We start from the raw sequence: 18,524 nt of genomic DNA on the forward strand, positions 1-18,524 counted from the left end.
CCCCATCCTGTCCCATGATATCCCATGAAGAACTGTCTGAAGCAGCATTAAGTCCTAGTTCGTACTGTCTGGACATCCGCAGGACCCACAGTGTGAGGCTTATGTTGTAACAAGGTTTGGGTTGATAGTTGTTTGTGTGAAAGATTTGATGAATTTCACATCCGTTAGGTATCTTCAGAGAGACCGAAGAGTGGGAGGAGATCAAGTTAGCTTGGTGTCAAAAATAGAGAGTGTAAATCAAGCAAGGATAGATCCCTTAGCATCGATCATAGAAGAGGACAGTGATACTGACACCTCTTCTAACTTAGGTTTCTTGCAAACTGTACATGTTCTGCTTCTATTTAAATGTTTTTGATTGTATCATTTATGCTTTTACCTCCTAGGTTGCTTCAATATATGCATAATTTGTTGTGTTTTCCTTTCATATATTTTTCCATCTAACTTTGCAGAGTGGGAGTCAATGGAATCTTTTACAGACGGCTTTGAAGCTATTTATGTGGACCTTGGCAAGTTTTTATATGCAGAGTGTTTATCTTGAGAGCTTTAGGCTCACGAGAGAGATTCCTCTATGGCCACGCTTATGCCATATCAAATGCTCTATTATTGGTGAGAATTGGTATGCAAATACCATATTGCAAAGCAAGGATTGTCAATAAAATTTCCATATAGAAGATGGAAGCAAACAATGGGAGTATGGGAGGCACTCGACTCCAATACGGTTTTTCAAGAGACTGTGGACCTTCAAATATTCCCCCACACTAATATTGTTCCCAATAGTTGTGTCAATGATGACTGATACATTACAATCTTTGCAAGTACCTCAATCTTTGAATAGTATTCCTTTTGTGTGGATATCAAAATTGTAAGGTCTAGAAAAGAGAAGGGTTTTACTTGTAGGGACATCTCATTCCCGTGATGTATCATTGTACAAGCTCAAACACAGGGCCTTATCTTAATGAAATTTCTTTTACATCCCAACTATGTGCAGAACTATTGATTGTAAAGTTTAATTTAAGTTCCTTTAATTTTTAATTCCATTTTATAGGTGTGATTATTTTGGTGTTTCATGAGTTTTTTGAGTTCTGAGCATTTCAACATTAAAAGTAAATAAGTCTTAGAAATGGCATCCAAGAGTTCTATTATTGTGGAAGTGCACGTTTAGTTCTCTATTTATCTTCTCCACAAAAAAATAGTTCAAGTCAACTTTTAGTAATTAAGTGATTTCTAAGTAGTACTACCTGGAGCCACACATGTGTGAATATGAAATCGTTTTAAAGGACTTACACCATATGATTTTTGATTGATTTTCTAAGCATGTGTGCAAATCTACAAGAATTTTTTATATTGCCTATTAAAAGTTGTCCTAGGACTTGTTAAGAGGGATTACAAGGTAGATGATCACAATGGCCTTATCGACTTGGACATGGGGTGTATAGGTATCCAATTCTTAATTGGGACATGGGTCTAACTTTGTTAGTGCTTAAGGACACGAAATAGGATAAGAACAAAGGAAAAATCATGAGGAGAGATAGGGAGGCTAAAGATATAAGTGAGCATGAAGAGGCCTCAATGAAGCTTGTGCTCCTACATAACTCTAATATGACGTACAACATAAATTAAAAATTAGATGGAGATGAGGTGATAGAGGAGGTTCTAGACTTCCATCTACTCCCTTTCCATGAAATGGTGATAAAGTTTCATCAATTTCTTTTTGTCAATGACATTTTCAAAGACTGTTGGACTTCGGTAGTATAAGAAAAACTCTTAATTATTTCACACTCCAATAGTATGGAGGTTTGGAAGTTATGGGATTCATGCTCTTTTTTTATTTTTGTATATCATGCAAAGCGACTATGATGGCTCTCCATTTCCTATTCTTCTTATTCATTGGTGGTGGGGAGGAGGTGATTGTTGTTTCCATGCAAGGACATTGTTCTTGTACTTTTCACTTCACTCTATAGGACTGTCCGTTCCTCTGTGGTTTGAGCTATATTCTTCTTCCTCTTTTAAACTTTCTTTGGCATGGTCACTAAGTAAATAAAAGCCTTATCATGTTTTCAACATATTAAAACTATACTTCCATGAATATTTCATATTGTATATAGAATTTATGGTCAGATTTTTAAAAGCTACCATGACCTGTTGTGGTCTAAGCCACTAACTTGATCCAAGGAACTTTTGTGCATATGTCCTAAAGTCCACCACTTACCCCACCATTCCCCACATTTTGCCAAAGATTCAGTAAGTTTTAAGTCCTTACTTAAACTTCCAAATAAGAGGCCCTCCTATGTCCCATTCTCTTCCTAATTTCTATAAAGGGTAATTGTACTATTAACAGCTATATGTTTCAAGTTCACATTTCACATTTAGATGTCCTTTATTTAGAAATAAGAATAATTATCTCTCTTTTGTTTTATGGTGCCTTGTGATTATCCTTTCATCATCCACTACTGATATCCAATTATGTACAAGAAAGTGCCAACTACAAACATTCTTGGCTAACCTGGTTCTCGACACAAATTTTTGTGGGGCCTAGGAAATGAGGGAAACAATAGTATTTCAAGACAAGTGCACACAATTAACCTGAATGACAACATGAAGTAACTTCAAAACAATGACAAAGTTCACTGCAAGTAAAGACATGACACAATAAGATGGTAAAGGTTATATTACATTAATGAATTACATGAGCCCACTGGCTTAGCATATGAGTTGTGAACTTAAGTGTTCCGTACATGAGAACAAAACTAGTCTCTCACTCTCTCTCACTACCACTCTATTGCTCTGCCTTTGGCCCCTTTGTCTTGCCTTCCATTTGCAGCACCTTTCTTTGCATCTGTAAGTCTCACAGACACTTTCAACCGATACTTGGTTGTTGAGATTTGGTTCAATACTTGAATGTCCATCTTGGCTTGGTTGGTGCTTCTTCTGCAATTGAGCAAGAAAGTGACTAATTATATCTCCCTAGGTCTTGACTATTCAAATATTGTAGGCATGAAATTCCACGTTATTAACTTTTGCGATACACCTTCTGCAGATAAAACATAAACACATAGATCTACAATATCAAAAGCTAAATACCATGTGAGTTTCTTAAATCTATAGTTGAATTTGATTGCAATATAAACATTCAAAACTTTACCTCTTCCAAGAGAAAGTATTTAAACATTGTTGGATTTATACATATCCATATTGTGGCCTACATTGCTGTCAGGTTTTCCAACCATTGACTAGCAGCTTTCAAATAAATCTTTTGGGGGCACTAGCACCAGTTTTCAATGTTGTTGAATATAGGAGAATTTGCTAAAGCAAGAGATGATTAATAGAGAATCCTTCTAATTTCAAATAAAAAAGAGCTCCAGTAAGTCATTCATGGAAAAAATACACTAACCACACATGCTTTGCAGGAACTGGAACTTACCTCAGGATCCTTTGCCAACATTGAAAACTTGTGACACTTCATAAGCCCTGCATACACCCCTTGCATTCTGCTACATTGGCACCATGTATATTAGATCTCTATTGCATTGTAATCCTTTTCCGAGTAGCTATGAGCAAGTACACTCTTGCTAGAAATTACTTGCATAGTGCATAGTTCACACACACATACACATAGTAAAGAAGGAGATGTTGCCAAAACTATAAAAAGGTTTTCGAAAAGAGATAGGGAGCTAGAGTAGGAAAGTTGATGTTGCACGTCAAGAAAGAGGTTATGGAACTCGAAAGAGAGATACAAGCTTGGGAAGAGAGCGAAAATGGACTGGAAACCTGGAAGTTGGAGCTATGGAGATAGAAGTTGCAGATCTAGAATGAGATGTTGGAGCTATGGAGAAAGAGGTTGGAGATCTGGAAGGAAATGTTGGAGCTATGGAGAAAAAGGTTGTAGATCTGGAAGGAAATGTTGGAGCTATGGATAAAGAGGTTGCAAATCTAGAAGGAGATGTTGTAGCTGTGAAGAAAGAGGTGCAAGTTTACAAGGAGACGTTGTAGCTACGGAGGAAGAGGTTACAGGTTTAGAAGAAGATGTTTTAGTAGCTATGAAGGAAGAAGTTGCAAATCTAGAAGGAGATGTTACGGAGGTAGAATGATGTGTGCTAGGCTACTTTTCAAAAAGATGCCCTAGCATGAGAAGAGAAGGAGAGAGATATGTTAGGGTGTTTTAGAGAGAGAGTGGGGATAAAGATTGCAGATCTGTAGTTTTCAACAGCTGAGGGGAGAGAAAGAGAGCTTGGGAAACTTTTGGAGGGGGAGAAACAAGAAGAGAGAGAAGACAAAGAGGGGACATGAGAGGGAAACTTTTAATATTTAAAAATTGAAAAGGTGTTTTTGGGGGGAGAGTAACTCCAACCAGATCTAGTAAAATCAACATATATTCTCCAAGAAAATGAGCAAAAGTATTTTTATATAGGCATGTCTAGTCTATCTATCCCACCATTCTAGCCCTTGATCAAAGCTTGATTAAGTTTTAAATATTTCCTTAAACTGCCAAATAAAGAGGCCCTCCTATACCCCATTCCCTTCTTAATGCCAACATCTAAGTTTTGTGATGAAGATGGCTATGATGTCGTTCCTTACTTTGTAGTGAGTGTGATCCAAGAAAACAAAGACGAAGAAGAAGATGAGCTATATGATTTTGTAGAACACTTGGAGCTTCAAGAAGATGCCAACATTGGAAATCCCGACAACCCAATAGGTGACATAAAAGACACTTTAACTAATGAATAGTTTTTTGATTGTCCAGATCAAAGACCCAGGAAACAATGTCATCGCTACAAAAAGTGGATTCCAAAATCCTTGATGAAAACGCAACTGCAACAAACATCCTCATACATGGCTCCTATACATGAAGAAAAGACTCAATCGAGAAGAACACAGCCATGTCAACGGGCTAACAACACTCTAATCAAGTGGATACCAAAGTCACCCCAAAAACAACAACCCAAGATCAATCTATTAGGAAGAGGATGGGGTGTAGAAGGGCCTCTTTATTTGCCATGAGCTTATAGAGGTGATTAACATTTTGACAATAGTTGTACGCCATGTGTGCAAGAATGGTGGGTGTGTAAGAGATGTGTAAGAGTGGTCAAAGGATGCACTTTTTTCTCTAAAAAGGAGATGGATAATTTTATGATTTTCGGTCTTCTATAACTCCCACATACAATCTCCGATTTGAGCGGAGATCGTAGATCTGCAATCTACGCGTTGAGCTCTTTCCATACATATGCTACATGATATGGTTTTACCTGCTAGATTTAAAATTCAATTTCGGGGGGAAACTTTGAATTCAAATAAACTAGCCATTTTGCCTGTTTGAATTCAAAAGCTGTCCTTTGATTAATTTCTTAATAGTAAAGGTTTGACTTTCTTAAACTGCCAAATAAAGAGGCCCTCCTAGACCCCATTCTCTTCCTAATGCAAATAATAAGTTTCCATAAGCCAAATCTCAAAGGGAAAGTGCTACAATTCAACCTTGCTGAGGATAGAAGCGATAGTGATGATTCTTATGACATTCCCTAGAAACTCGGGTCATCACTATCACTAGCAACTTCAATAACAACCAAGGAAGGACAAAAGAAAAGAATGAGTCAGAACCAAAAAATTTGACAAATCTGGATACCATAGAGCTAGATTGGCCAATAGCAGGTATGGATCAAGAAGACAAAGATCTTTGATGAAAAATCACAAGATCCAATGCCAGCAGAAACACAATCAAAGCCTGCAAGAACATTTAAGAAAATCACAAAGTGAGAAGCTTTTGCAAATCAAATTTGGGCTCCAAAGAAGATTATTCAAGCACAAAGAGATCAAGAGTTGATTTGGATTCCGAAACAAATAAAGCACTCAAATCTACAGATTGTAGAAGTTGTTTCTGAGAATGAGAAATACTCACAATTGACAGATTTGTTGGGGCAAGTGACGGATGGAGCTTTATCTATCCATGCGGACAAGAGTCAAGTTGAACGAGATTGGGTTCTTTCTAAATTTTGATCTATAAATAACCCTATAATGATAGCCATAGATGTTGTCATAATAACTAATATCTAATTCTCCGAAATGATTTTCTCATCTTAAACTGATCATTCAATATGGAGAAGTACCAAGGGAGAAAAAGCTAGAATATTGGTTAGGCTGGCAGACTGGTCATAGTAGGGATCCAAAGGAGGGGACATGTGCAAAAGAGCAATGTGCAACAATGGGCTTCAAAGACCCTAAGGTTCAGCCGATTAAGACTTCCAAAATGCTAAGGTTCCAAAATTCAAAGGTTATGTTCAATGGTCAAATTCTAGGTAAATTGGATGCTTGTGGGAAGACTCAAAAGTCTTCCCACATCCCTATCCTTGAGGGGGTGAGCCCTTTTAGTAGGGGATGACAGAGAGACACACAGACACTCTAGCAAGCTCCCTTTACACAAAGGGAATAGGGGACATATGTCAGCTCCCTAGCCCAGTTGCCCCCAAGGTGCATTCAAATCCTATTGGATGGCCATAGAGGTGGACCAATGAGAATTAGGATAGATTAAATCTAGTTTAATTCATTTAAAAACACTTGATAAAAGAACCAATAGAAATTAAGCTCTCTAGAAGACTATTGAACAGTCTCCCCAGGGGTCCAATGAGCATTCAGCATCCCAACGATTTTCTTGATTTCTATTGGCCAGAAGACTAAGGGGTCCAATTAGAGTTTAATTTCATCATTTAGTTACCTAAAGCTCTCAAAAAAGGTAAAGGGGGACACATGTCACAAGGCTATCACTTATGCTTCTTAATTATCATTGGCTAAGCTTTGCATGATCTAATGGGATGCCAGCATGAGTAAAAATCAAGAGGGGTCTACCAAGAGAGAGAGGGGGCTGATTTTGGAAAGGCATTAACACACACACACATATACGCACACACACAATCTCATGTGTGGAGTAAAGAAGACTCCCTCTCCTTCTCAAGCTTTAATGGAAAGCTCATCATCTACTCCAAGCTTGTGAGAAGGGAGGCCTACACCGACAACTCTTGGCTTTGTGATGCAAATCCAACCAAGATCCAAGCTCCAATGCATGCTCATCTCCTCTACCATGCTAATTATTATGCTATTCTAAGCTATTATGAGTGATTATGTGAGGAGATATACTTCTTTTTCGTAAGGATATTCCTTCTTCCTCTCGATCTACTCTCATACCCCGCTAGCTCTCACCATCTTCGAAGGTGTGTGAGGTCTTGGGTCTAAGACCGTGAGGGAATTACTGTTTTGTTTTCAAGTGTAAGCTTGGTTCTTGAAGCTTCCATCTTCATTGCACCATCAAGTTATTGAAGGAACACAAAGTATTGTATTGTAAAATGACTCCCTTTATGGGGGAAACCTATAATACAAAGCCTTTTGGAGGGGGGATCAGCTCCATGAAAATCTGATCCTCAATTGTTGTGAATAGATTAATATCTCTCTCTTTTTGAAGTATTGTTCATGCATATCTAACTAGGTGTCATGCGTTTTTTGCTCTCTCCATCCAAGAACTCTTGCTATGCTCATTAGGAATCTATTCTAATGAAATGCTCACTATGTCTATGTTATTTTCCGCTACATACAAGTTACTAGACCATTAAATGTTACATTGGTATCAGAGCACAAGGTTTCTCTTTTCTTGCTCAAGAAGAAAGCCCCTCAAGCTAACGATAAATGGTTGGTATTATTAATTGCAATTGAGTAAGTAGAATAGGGCGTTTTTAGCCTTGCAGTGCGCCTACTTCGTGCAGATAACGGGGCATCACCGTTGAGAGCTATCGTCTTAATAGTGGAGTCCTACGGGGCTTGCCTACGGCAAGCTTGACAAGAGCCGGTACTATTTTGGTGTTGAAAGACCCTCTCTTCTATTCCTTGCAATTAATGATATTTGAGCCATGGGTACAAGAGCTTGAGTGCTTTTCTAAAGGGGTTAAGAGGAGTAGCAACTAGGGCTTGAAGTGCCAAAGTACATTTAAAAATTTTACATATAAAATTTGTTAGAATGGCTGAAAATAGTAAAGAGAGTGAAATTAATGTTGATATCTTTGATTTAGATAATGAACAGGATACTAATGATGCCCCTATGCTTCTTAGCTACCTTGTTACTAGTCTTCAACAAGCCATGGGCAATCCATCCCTCCAAAGTGAAGTGCAACGGCACCTACATGCTCATGGGATTCTCCAAACTCCCCACCAAGAAGAGAGAGCACCTAGGAAGCCTCATTGTGATACTTCCAAAAGAGGCCTCTCTTTGATAAGGGAAGAAGAAGAGGATCCGTACGAAGGGCTCAAAAATCAACTATTTGACGACGCATCTCCTTCCCAAAGGAGAACTCAAGTTTCAATGGTAGAGCCCCCACCGAAGGAACGAGAAAGAAGTGAGTCTCCTGCCACCTCCTCGGAGGTTGGAGATGGCTCCACAAATACAGTGCGAAAAATGCTTTCCACAACACCCCCTAAATGGAGAAGACCATCGCACACTTCTCACACCATAATTCAAAGAAGGACGAAAGCAAACAAGAGAAGAAAAAGGCAAGAAAGAGGTCACCCTCTTCTCCATCTTCTTCATCCTCTTCCTCTTATGAAGAAAGTGATGGTGCAGATAAGGAGTAACAAGAGAAGAAAAAGGCGAGAAAGAGGTCACCCTCTTCTCCATCCTCCTCAAATTCTTCCTCTTCTGAAGAAAGTGATGGTGCAACTTTTGAACCCCCAAAAAGAAGAGGCCATATAAAATCATATTCCGTGTGGAAGAGGTCGTCCAAGCTCAAAAAGCTCAAAGAGGGAGGAAAGAACATCTCTTTCCTTACCTATGATGGCACCTTTGGTGCTACGGACAAAGTCTTGGCCTTCATCCAACAATTCGATGCTGCGTTTGGAGATGAGGGCTTCACAAATTCCTCCAAGCTATGCCATGTAGCTATGTATTTTCAAAAGTCCACCAGGTAATGGTCGTCTAGCCTACAAGCAAATGGTGAAGCTCCACAAACATGGAAAGCTTTAAGAGCTTCCATCATGAAGCAGTTTTTGGCTACTGATGCCAATGACAAAGTACTCACCGAATGGTGAAGCTTGAAGCTCTCTCCCTATGAATCTATTTACAAATATGAAGACAAGTTTTGGGACTTAATCTCAAAGCCACTGTCTTCAAAAAGATGGATTTTTGAACAACAAAAACAACAATTTTGTGCGGATCTAATTGAAGATATGGCAGAGTATGTTAACCCCCCAAAGTCCACGCACCATATCCGTGGTCATACACCATACCATGGTGGCTTCACAAATCAATTTCCAACAAGGGTCTAAGAGAAATCTTAAGCCCATGGAGAACAAGGACCATAACAATGAGCCTAAGGGGAAGGACATATCCAAAAATCTCTTAAAGGCAACACCAACAACAACAAAACTAAGGAGAAGGGAGTTAATAAAGGCAAAAATAAACTCTCTCCTAAAGAGCTTGAGTGTTATTATGAAGATAACGGTTGTTTCAAATGCAGGGAACAAGGGCATGCCTATCGTGCTTGTCCCCACAAGAATACATGAAATGAGCCTCCTAGAGCTACCTTGGTCAAAATCCAAGAAGAGGATGCTCACCACAAAGGATCTCCTCTATGCCATGCTTGGGGAAAGGTAAGAGAACATGATGCTTTTATTCTTATTGACCCTGGTTCTACTCACAATTTCATATCCACGGAGCTAGCCACCAAGCTAGGCATTCAATCCTATGACATGGGAGATGTCCTACCCACCGATGGTGCTTTCAAGGGGCAAGAAGCCTCAGTCACTCCCTTAATTGGGAAATTGAGGCTTCATGTCCAAATCTATGTGGACAAGGAGGACTTCTTTACCTCTCCTCTCAAACATGAGGATGTAATCCTAGGGGCATCATGGTTTGATCGCATGGCTGCCAACGCTAAATTCCCTTAAAGGTGCTACAAACGGAGGCGAGGAAGGCCCTGCAAAATACTAAAAAGTGCAAGCCAAAATCCGTATACCTGGCAAATAACGCGAACACCATAGCCGTTGCTAGAGAGAGAGAGAGAGAGAGAAACGACACAAGCAATGGGTGCAATTTCCCCCCGTGCAAGAGTGAGCATGTCCCTCTTGCACGTATTTAATTTATAGAAAAGTTCATGCTCAAAAATGAGTTACATCCAGTTCACACTTGGGCATAAAATAGTCCTGGCTCATAAAGAGCTCAATGTAACAATTAATAGAGGTCTACATCTCAACTTATAACTAAACCATAAATACTAAGGCTTGCCACAGAAAATCCAATGGTGGCAGTTTTATTCCAAAACTGCTATCGCCTTATTGTCCAGCACGTGCCAATCTCACTGATCTGCTCACACAACACCCAACAAGTGATCATATTCCACAATTCAAATCAACATTGCAATACTTCATCAAAATATCAAATATTTCACAAATATCATCAAAATATCAATTCCATTACATACCCCGTGGTTGAAAAGAAATTGTCCTCAATTGTTACCAAAACCAAACTAGCGACAGTGGTGGCCAGCCACTGGTAGAGTGGTCTAGTAATTTGGTGTTGCCTAGATCGGCGGATCTACACCAATGGTCGTGCTGCCTAAATCGGCAAATCTACACTAATGCTGCCTAAATCGGCAGATCTGTATTTGGAATTCGTGTTTCCTAAATCGACGAATCTACACTTGTAGAGAGGCAGTGCCTAAATCGGTGAATCTGTGTCTCTAGGTGTGTGGTATGCAAGTATCAAGTGATGGTAGTGCGGACTTAGCGATTGTTCAAAAATCCATTGACACTCTTCCAAAGAATGGTTTTTGTATTTTACCAAATATCTTCTGTACTGGTTTCCTCTACGGGTAGTGGTCATGTCATGGTCTAAAATTATTTCGGGAGTCAGAATTTCTTCATCGTCCTCAATGAAGGGGGGGTCAGCTGTGGTAGGGGTGTCGGGAATATGTCCCTTGTGTGGTCTCAGCAAACTGACACGGAAGGAGTTGTGTATTTTCCAATGTGAGGGAATGCCCAAGCGGAACGCGTTGTCATTTATTTGATGAAGAATTTTGAATGGGCTATAAAATCTACGGGCCAATTTCACTTTAGGATGTTTTTCTACACTTTTTAAGCGTCGTGCTTCTATTCTAAGCCAAACAAGGTCGTTTTCTTTAAAAGGGGCAGGTCTTCGTTTCTTATTGGCTTGTGCAGTGTATCGTTCTTGTGCTCGTTTAATGCAAGCTGTGGCTTCTTGTAAAATGTGTGTGTGATCTCTTGCTAAAGTGTCAGCCACAGGGACATCAGTGCTAATAGTGGATACATGGACAGGGAGTTTCTTGCCATAGACAATTTCAAAGGGTGCACGGTTTGTGGAGGAGTGAGGGGTGTTATTGTAAGAAAATTGAAGCATAGGGAGGTGTTGGTCCCAGTTTGCAATATTTTCAGTGGTATAAGATCGAAGAAGGTCCATAATAGTACTGTTTGTGGCTTCTGTTTGACCATTACTTTCAGGGTGAAATGCAGATGTAAAATACATTTTAGAGCTAAGTTTTTGGCTAGGGCGACCCAAAAATGATTGCAAAAGCGTCCATCACGGTCAGAGAGAATGACTTTGGGGAAGCCATGGTATGGAAAGATGGTTTTGAGAAAAAGGTTTGCAGCCTGTGGTGCAGACAATGTCTTTTTGCAGGGTACAAAGTATGCTTGTTTGCTAAAACGGTCAACTATGGTCCATATCATATCATTGTGTGAGGATGTGGTGGGAAGTCCTGTGATAAAATCCATGGAGATTTGTTCCCAAGGGCCAGCAGGGATGGGGAGAGGTATTAAAGGACCATAAGACTTATCATGATGACGTTTAACTCTTTAACATATCAAAAATTCTGAAACAAATTTTGTGATATCGTGCTTCATTCCAGGCTTAAAAAAATGATCTTGACATGCAGCGAGTGTGGATTGAATTCCTCGGTGACCCATATATGGTGGTGCATGCATTTCAGTCATTGCTAGTTCCTTGAAGGGTGTTGTAATGCATAGCTTTTGCTGAAAATAAAGATAACCATTTGCCAATGTGTAGTGTTCATAGGGAAGACCATTATTGTGAGTTAATTCAAACCAAGCACGTGAAAAATGTGGATCGTGAGCATATGTGTTAGGCATAGAATGAAAAGATTGCACATCACTCACAGAAATGTGATTCAAATAAACATGCTTGATTTTATCGAAGACACATGAACGAGTGACAGAGAGTACATTTACTTCAGGTTTTCTACTTAATGCGTCTGCTACTACATTCGCTTTTCCTGGTTGGTATTGTATCATAGGATGGAAATTTTGAATGAAACCGGCCCATTGGATATGACGGTCAGAAATGGTGGATTGAGTTAGAAGATGTTTAATGGCCTGTTGGTCAGTCTTGATTAGAACTTCGGAGCCCATAAGATAGTGTTTCCACATGTCTAGCGCGTGGACCACTGCTAGCAATTCTTTATCGTATGTGCTGTATTTGGTTTCTGATGGTTTGAGTTTTCGACTTTTGTAGGCAACTGGGTGATCATTTTGCATTAAGACTGCGCCTCTACCTGAGCCACTCACATCTGTAACAACTACAAAGAAGGGTTGTGTGAAATCGGGTAACTGCAGGATGGGGGCATGTGTAAGGAGATATTTGAGAGTGTCAAATGATTTTTGTTGTGTGGGACCCCAATTGAATGGTACTTTTTGACGAAGTAAAGTGGTCATAGGTGACGCAATGTGTGAGAAGTTTTTGACGAATTTTCGATAAAAGCCTGCTAAACCTAAGATGGATTTTATATTATGCACGGATTTGGGGATAGGCCATGTTTTAATAGTGTCAATCTTTTGAGAGTCAACAGATATTCCTTTTTCTGAGACAATGTGGCCTAAATAGTCAATGTGTGTTTGAAAAAATGTACTTTTGTCTGGATTTGCAAACAATTGGTGGTCACGCAATAACTCAAAGACAATATGTAGGTGATTTTTGTGTTCGTGCTCATCACGACTAAAAATCAAAATGTCATCAAAGAACACAATAACAAAGTCTTGATAATCAAGAAATATTTTGTTCATCATCCTAGCAAATGTGGCAGGTGCATTTGTGAGACCAAACGGTAAGACAATAAACTCATAATGACCAGACTGGGTACGAAATGCAGTTTTAAAAATATCATTAGGGTGCATACGGATCTGATGGTATCCTAATTTCAAGTCAATTTTGCTAAACAGTTCTAGGAGGTCGTCTATACATGGGATGGGATAGCGGTTTTTGACAGTAACCTTGTTTAATGCACGGTAGTCTATGCACATGCAAAAAGTTTTGTTTTTCTTTTGGACTAGGAGAACTAGGGCACCAAAAGGGGATGCACTAGGACGGATGAGTCCCTTATCTAAGAGTTCGGTGATTTTTTTTTGGATTTCTTGTTGGTGCAAGGGACTATGTCTATAGGTTGCTCTGTGTGGAGGTTGTGAGCTTGGAAAAATTTCAATTTTATGATCTAATTCACCACGAGAGGGTGGGAGGTGAGGAGGGTCATCATCCACAAAGCAATCATTATACTGTGAGAGGAAATCATGATGTGTGTGAGAGAGAGATGATTGTGTGTGCTCCACTTCAGTAACAAATATCATGTATGCTTTGTCATCCTTTCGTAGTGCACGTTTTGCTTGTGTGTAGGATATCAAGGGCAACATAGCAAGTGATGCATCAGCAGAAAGTGAAATAGATTTGCCATTGAAAGTGAAATTCATTGTGTGTGTGCGATAGTCAATGTGTGGATTATGTTGGTGTCGAAAAGGCATGCCCAAAATGATATCGGTGGATTGCAATGGTGCAATTAAAAAATCATGTTGTTCTGTGTAATCACCAATGGTAATTGTGAGAGATTGAATTTCACGTGTGCCATTGTACCTAGTACCTTGAAAAGCACATTTGACTTTGTAGGCAGATGGTGTGGTGGTTTAATTCAATTTTCGTACCAATTTTTCAGAGATAAAATCGTGTGAACTACCATCATCGTGTAAGACAGACACACTTGAATTTTGAAATTTTCCTTTCTGACGGAGCAAAGCATGAATTGAAATTGGCGTACCTGGTACGTGAGGTGGTGTTGCGGCTGTCCAATCAGCCATAGCGTCGTCTAGGGGTTCTGATTCATCTTCGATGTTGTGTATGCGAGTTGTGGGTTGGCGAGGTCCAGGTGGACGATTGTTGGTGCAGTTGGCTTCAACATGGCCGTATTGGCGGCATTTGAAGCACCGAACACCATTACGACGTGCAGGGGGTTGGTATGTGTGTTTGAAATTTGAGGTGCAGTGTGTGCGGGTGGAGTGGCGGAATTGTGTTGTGGGCGATGATTATTTTGGTGACTACGGGGAAAGGGGGGTGGACGGTTTTGTGTGTAATTATTTGTGCGAGGATTTGAAGTATACCTGTTGAAATTATTACCGTTGCCATTGCGATTGCGGTTGTTGTTACCCCACTGATTGCGAGGTTGAAAATTGGGACGATTGGGGTTACGCGTGTTGCGCACTTCATGGACGATAGAGTTGATTTCTTTCTCAGCATCGTAGGCCAAGGATATAGCTTCATAAAGAGACACCGGTTTAAGAGAATTGAGTTTTGATTGAATACCATTGGGAAGACCGTCTTCGTATTTGCGTTGGAGAGACTCTGCACGCACTTCTTATACCATACGGAGGAGTAGAAGACGTTCCCAGAAGCGGTCAGTGTAACGAGAAATAGTGTCTTCTTGCATCCAAGAGAATTTGGTCCAAGCACCACGAGCGTCAAGACCAAGCTGAGGGGGTAGGAAGGAATCTTTGACCCGCTGTTCAAAAATATCCCATGGTGATGGTCTTTCCGCTGTTTTACGAAGCACGCTCCACCATAGTGAAGCTTGACCAGAAAGGTGATTAGTAGCACATTTAATTTTATCTTTTTCAGTGAAAGATTCGCCAGCAAAATAATCGTCGAATTGAGTTAACCAAGATAGCACTATTTTACCAATTTTGTGACCATCGAACTTGAAAAACGTGAAAGATTTTTGACTTATCTTTGCCTCTTTGCGAGATTGTTGAGCTTCGAACGCGGCCTTCAAAATTTTGATCATCCGTTCATCTTCGTTGTCTTCTTCGCGTTGAGGAAAGCTTTTCCATGCATGGGAACCCCCCCATATATTTTTGCCCTTTTATCAAAATATTTCCCATTATATAAGTTACTTTTGATTTTTTTCTTCCTTTTTCACAAACGTTTTAGCCTTTATTAAATAAATAATACTTATGCTAATCAATCACGATGTAGCATAATAAGTAAGATTTCTTTGTTGATCTCTCTTTTGACCTTAAAAATATTAAATATATATATTCTAGTATTTTCTAATATATTTTTTTCATGTATGTATATTATTCCACTCTACCAAATATTTTATTCACTAGTTTTCATTTTCAAGCCTCAACCCCACTTTCAAATTTCAATAATACCTCCATCTAGATGATTGCCAATCTTTTCAACACACTAGGTCATGTTTTCATACACATGAAGGAGCTTACACTTGAAGGCAAGAGAGAAGTCCACTCAAAGGGGACCACCAAAAGACTTTTGCAGCCACAAATAATACATTATTTGGCTGAATTTTTTAAGTAAAGAAGAACCCCGAATCTGAAGAAACGTTCAACATGAAAGATGTAGCTCGTGATCTCAACTTTTAGCTCAATTTTTTTCAGAATTTTTGGAGTTATGAACACGGAGATATGATTTTTGTAGTGGACCCCATTTTTCTCGTGTAATGGTGACACAGGCCATCCCCAATTTTCTTCCTTCTAGAATGGCTATGGTTCTACAAGTCTTCAAGCATGATTACAAGAGACAAGGCTCTTTTAATGAGGTCTTGGCTAGTCTATAGTAATTCTATCACCATTTTTGGAGGATCCATCCTCATCAACAAATATCCACCTTCGACAACCTCTCTTATAATTTTCTTACCTCTCTCTTCTCTCCCTAATAAGCTTATGTCTATCCAAAGCTAGACTATTGTAAATATTTCCTATCCTCCACATCCTACCCACATTCTCTCTTCTCTCTCTATTGACTCTGGTATTTTAAATAATGAGGAGACAAGATGGGAGCCACAGTCACATGCACCAAAGTGGGACACTCACCTCAAATAGAAATATTGCTAAATCCTTCCCTCCTTCCCTATATAAGGAGGCCATGAGAGCTCACTTGGGGGAAGAGAACACACACACACACACACACACACCTATCCATACACACTCTTGTGCTACATGCTTGTAGCATGAACCCTAATCACATAATCACAACACCATCATCATCACCATCACCATGCACAAAAGATGAGCACCACACCTCCACACCACTTGTAATTAAGGGTTGAAGGCACAATTTCAAGAAGAAGAAGGTTGGACACACTCATGATATTCCTCGTCATCAACTCCCATCTCTCCATTATGCCTTCTACGATCTTGTTCCCTTCTCATTTTCCTGCCATACGCTACCTATTGTATTCATCTTTTGCAAGCAATCAACACACTCTATCTTGGTGCCATACTTTGTGTCGCTTTGGATACATCTCATTGTGAGTATGGTATATTCTTGTTCCTTGCCATTTTTTTCGGCTTATGTTAAGGTGTGCGGATTCGCCACCACACACACACACTCTCTCTCCCTCTCATATTCCTATCATCTTGCTACTTCCATCTTAAGGTGTGCAGATTCGCCACCTTTTGTATGAGAAGTGAGCATACTTGCATGTATCCCTGACCTCGTTATCTTCCTTACTACATGCACGCGTAGCGAGCCCATTCTCACTCACTCACCACTCCTCTCACCTTATTCTCCGACCACCCCATTCCACATTTGGGCGTGGATCTTGAAATTGTTTTCCATGCATGCTTCATTGTGTATATGTATGCGTCCTAGCCGCATATCTTGCTAGGTGGTGCCCCTATTGTGTATTCCCCATGATGAGGCCATTGTGCATAGTCTTGGTGTAGAGGCCACCGGGTCTATTTTTTTCACTTCCGCCTCTCATTTGGTGCCCCCACGGAGGAGGGCTCTTGAAACCCTTCAGTTTACAAGACTGAAAACCCTAAACTATTGTGAATGGATGAATGAGTATGAAGGATTTTCTAACTGGACGACAGAAGAAGAAGAGCTCCAAGCACAACTAGACGAACTCCGCATCTCCATCGAAGCTCGAGTGCCAGGCGTAACGGTAATCGATTTGAAGTGGGAGAGTCAACCAACGCGCCAAACCCAGTGGATATACATAGGCCAAGTGCCAAGAAGAAGAAGGAGGAGGTGGAAACCATGAGGTGGAAACCATGTCCGCAACCTACAACCAACCAACAACAACAAAATGGAAGGAGCTCTGCACAATAGAGAATCAACACTATTCTACTTTGAGAATCGGGTAACTCAAGTCACCGAGGTAATTATCATAGTCAGTTTTCAAGTCGCACCTGATGCTGCAGCACAGATAACAGAAGCATTGGCTCACACTCTCACTAGAGAAACTAGGGATCTACTGAGTTTGTTTCAGGAAAGAACACCACCCTCTCCTACAAGCTTGGACAGTGACTAAGCACCTCTAAGCTTCACATGAATCAGGACAACCTACCTCAAGACAGATCACACATACCAACACGTGTACGCTCAATCAAGGTAATATTGGACTTGAAGATTCACTACCAGCACGTCATTGACACCATGCCGGGTGGGGAGCGGTTTTTTGAGGTTCTGGCATCAGATCAGCCATTTGTTTTACCTTTGGTACAAGGCAATGTACCGTTTGAAGTTTTAATCTATGTCCTAGTATAATAGGGTATACACGCCTCCTTGTAAAGAAGAAAAAAATTTTGCAAGTTAAGAAGTGTGTCTTTCTAGCTCTCTCTCAGTAATCATGGCAAGTGTAGCATTTCCAACCTTTACTGGTAAGGTGGGTGAGGATGCTGCAGACTTTCTAGACAACTTGGAAATAGCATGTGTCATCTCTGCGAGAGATGATGATGCTTCGCGCTTGCGCATCTTCCCACTTCTAATGAAGGTGGAGGCAAGATCATGGTACAATGCCTTGGCACAAGAAACCAAGGAACGGTGGGACTTATTAAGGGCAGCCTTTGTCAAGCGTTTTGGAGAGGGCACAACATCATAGAAACTATGGCAATTGTTGACAGAGTTGAAGCAGGGCAGTATGCTGGAATACGCATCATATGAGTCAAAGTTTGTAGATTTATGGGGGCGATGGGTTGCATCGCTAAGAGAGGATGAGGGGGCACCTGATTTCCTAAAGAAGGATCGGTTTGTGGCTGGGTTATGGCCAACTCTTAAAGAGAAGGTGAAGGAAAGGTTTCCTGCTACGTATGAGCTAGCAGTTGAAGTGGCCCGCCTTAAAGACAAGAAGTTGCGCCTACAAGCCAGGAATATCGATGGAGAGGAAGCCGTTAGGACCCCACCACCTCTAGCACCACCTACAACAGTCGCCCAGAGGATTCAACCACAAGAACCAATTGAA

The sequence above is a fragment of the Adiantum capillus-veneris genome, chromosome 1, assembly GCF_014529385.1.
Source record: "Adiantum capillus-veneris isolate H3 chromosome 1, ASM1452938v2, whole genome shotgun sequence".
Lineage (NCBI taxonomy): Eukaryota > Viridiplantae > Streptophyta > Polypodiopsida > Polypodiales > Pteridaceae > Adiantum > Adiantum capillus-veneris.